The 3,651-nt window shown below is 39.5% G+C and overlaps 1 protein-coding gene across 1 annotated transcript in view; it reads right to left on the bottom strand.

The window, feature by feature from the left end:
* LOC106875309 (guanine nucleotide-binding protein-like 1) overlaps positions 1–3,651 on the bottom strand; it is a 79,650-nt gene that overhangs the window by 70,217 nt on the left and 5,782 nt on the right. The window lies entirely within an intron of this gene.

The following is a 3,651-nucleotide window of genomic DNA, read 5'->3' as shown; positions in this document are numbered from 1 at the left end:
ATATATAAGTGTATGTATATGTTTGTTTGTCTGTGTTCGTCCCCGCCAACATTGCCTGACAACCGATGGTGGTGTGTTTACGTCCCAGTAACTTAGTTCGGCAAAAGAGACACGTAAAATAAGTACTGGGCTTACAAAGAATAAGTCTTAGGGTTGATTTACTCGAGTAAAGGCGGTGCTCCAGCATGGCTGCAGTCAAATGACTGAATCAAGTAAAAGAGTAAAAAAGCGAGAGAGTAATCTAAGGTAACATGGTCGCAGATAATCTTCCTCAACAAATTCTGTTCTCAACATCAGCTTAATAATGACTAAGTTATTTTACTAAATTCTTTTTATTAATTTTCGAAATTAACTGAAACAACGGGTGTGCGGGTATTTCGATGAAATCTCACGGCGTGACGACCGCGCCAGGCATAGTTACGGGTTTCCCTTTGGCAAGGTACAGCAGCTGTTCTTCCACACTGCCTGGGATATGGAGAAGATTATAGAGTGGCGGATTTTGAGAGGTAGCGGAAGAGCTCAACTGAGCCAATGATATTTCTTACATTGATACTGAAAGGAGGAATCCACGAAGGTCAACGGTAAGGATTACCAGGCTCTAACAAGAGAGTAACCGTAACACATTCATAAGAGTGGAAGTCCATGGTTTGTATAATCGGTTAATTAAAGAATCACTATGACTCAAGCTTCCAATTCAAGTTCATAATAAAGGAATTGGACGGCGACACAAAATCATGGGAATCCACCGAAGCATCGAAAAAGAAACTGAAACAAATGCATTGAACTTCAAATGAAATAGGGTAACAAATGGTGTCTAAAAAAGAAAAAACGTTAAAACTTTTGGAGTTTCTTTTCAGAAGCACACACTCAAAAGGGAGGTAATCTCAAATATGGTTATCTCCCTTTGACCATATATGACCGTCTTCACGACGTTGAGAGAGAGAGAGAGAGAGGTATGCCCGTCTCTAAGGGGGTGCATTGGACGGCACTTCCCTCTCACTATTTACAGTGATACACTTATTTTGGGACTCCACTGTAGTATTGTTATAAATTGGTGCCCCTCCTCCAATATTCTGGTGCACCCCATCCATTAAAGTCTGGCAACGGGTCTGGAGAGAAGCTTAAAACAAAACAGTACCTATAATCTACGCAGGACCTTATCGAGAGATAGGTTCAGTTGGACAACGAACATAAAACTAATTGTTGTATTTGCTGGTATGATAGATACACTCCATATTCAGGAAAAAAAAGTTTTTAGTGCGATAAAGCTTAAGAGAAGCCCCAGGTTTTTTCTTCTTCTCCTTTCAAGACCTTTTTGAATAAAAAAAAAAAAAAAAAAAAAAAAAAAAAAGAATGCGTCTTATACTTTCAAATGCGGTCCTTTGAATTTCCTCGAATAGTCTGGGAGGCCTTGCAAAAAAAATGATACCGCTATTTCTCTAACACACACATTTATATATATATACACTAAAAGCTGTCACGCATATGAAATAAATAGATAGTCGCTCAACCAGCTAGATATTTAAGAGATGAGGAATTATTTACATTATTTACATTCGACAGATATTTGTCCTCATCTTATTTGTTATAACAGCCGAAACGTTGTGTTAACAACAAATAAGATGAGGACAAATATCCGTCGAATGTAAATAATGTACATAATTCCTCATCTCTTAAATATAGAGCTATTTCTAGCTGGTTCAGCGACTATCTATAAGCAGAAATTGAGAGAAGCCTGGTGTGTGCGTGTTTATATTTGCCGTCTATGCTAATCGCTACGAGCGGTGTTGTTGTCACTTCTGTCAACAGTATTGTTATCCACTACAGCCATAACTCAGTACACGGGTGAAATAGAAGAAATTTTGTTTGAAGAACAGGTTATGGTAGTTGGTAGTTAGTGACACGAAAGACATCCAGCTGTACAAACAATGGCTCAATAAATATAGTTGTCCACTCCATACATACATGGAAAATGAACACACACACACATGTATATATATATATATATATATATATATATATATATATATATATATAGAGAGAGAGAGAGAGAGAGAGAGAGAGAGACAGACAGGCAGGCAGATACGTACGTACATACATATAAACGATCTCTAAGTTGGTTAAAATATGTTTGTGGCTTATTCTAACTGCTAAAGGCAAATTCATTCCAGTTACCGTGAAGAAAGATTCTCTTGCAGTAAAAATGTGTAGACACCGCTAAGTTGCTGGGACGTAAACAAAGAAACACCAGATGTCAAGTAGTAAGAGGACAAACACAAAGACACACACACACGAACAACAGGCTTCCATACAGTTTCCATTTACCAAATTCACTCACAAGGCATTGGTTGACCCAAGGCACTTGCCTCAGGTGCAACGCAGTGGAACTGAACTCCAAGTCACGTGCCCCACCACCCAAAGTGAGCTTCTTAAACACTCAGTCATGCCTGCACCAGAGTGTTAAACAAGATGGTCATGGCAGGAATGGCTTTGATCATAGATCAGCTCAATCAGAGATTAATCAACAACAACAACAACAATTTGAAAGAATTCAGTTTCCAAATTACAGAAATATTCTTTTCTACTCTAAGCACAAAGCCTGAAATTTTTGGGGAGGGGACCAGTCAATTAGATCGACCCTAGTACGCAACTGGTACTTAATTTATCGACCCCCAAAAGGATGAAAGGCAACGTTGACCTCGGCGGAATTTGAACTCAGAACGTAACAGCAGACGAAATACCGCTAAGCATTTCGCCCGGCGTGCTCACGTTTCTTATTTCTTTATTGCCCACAAGGGGCTAAACATAGAGGGGACAAACATGGACAGACAAATGATGCGGGGCCATGTCCTGTGAGATATTTTATGAATCCCGATGTGTGTCAGCCATCGAGAGTAAATTTACCAAAACTAGTAGATATGCTTGATATTATCATATACTTTTCTACTCTAGGCACAATTTTGGCGGAGGGGGCCAGTTGATTAGATTCACCCCAGTGCGTAACTGGTACTTAATTTATCGACCCCGAAAGGATGAAAGGCAAAGTCGACCTCGGTGGAATTTGAACTCAGAACGTAATGGCAGATGAAATACTGGTAAGCATTTCGCCCGGCGTGCTAACGTTTCTGCCAGCTCGCTGCCTTAGTGTTAATGTTTCTGCCAGTGTGCTACCTTCAAACTACACAAATATCGTACACTAATGAATATTTCTCCTACATTTTTGAATATTTCGTCAACCCTCAGTGCTAAGATTAGCCTCATACTTATAACATATCTGAAAATGTTAGGATAACTAAGAGAGATTTTACCGTAACAACAAAGAACACACTATGACAAAGACTTGATGGTTACAGTTGGGCTGTCATGGTGTATCTAGGACAACATCAGTCAATGTGTCCTTCGTTGCTATAGCTATTCAAATCCCAAAGCAATCCTGGTCAAGCAGATTCATGATTTGAGACAGCCCAGCTGTAGTCAGTAAATCTTCGTCATAGTGTATCTAGGACAACATTAATCAATGTGTCCTTTGTTACCATAGCTGCTCAGCTTCCAATGCAGCCAGGATCAAGCAGGTTTATGATTAGAGAAGGTCCAGCTGTAACCAGTAAGTCTTCGTCATAGTGTATCTAGGACAACATTAATCAATGTGTT

Source organism: Octopus bimaculoides, chromosome 21 (genome assembly GCF_001194135.2).
Source record: "Octopus bimaculoides isolate UCB-OBI-ISO-001 chromosome 21, ASM119413v2, whole genome shotgun sequence".
NCBI lineage: Eukaryota > Metazoa > Mollusca > Cephalopoda > Octopoda > Octopodidae > Octopus > Octopus bimaculoides.
This window is presented reverse-complemented; position numbering and strand designations above follow the sequence as displayed.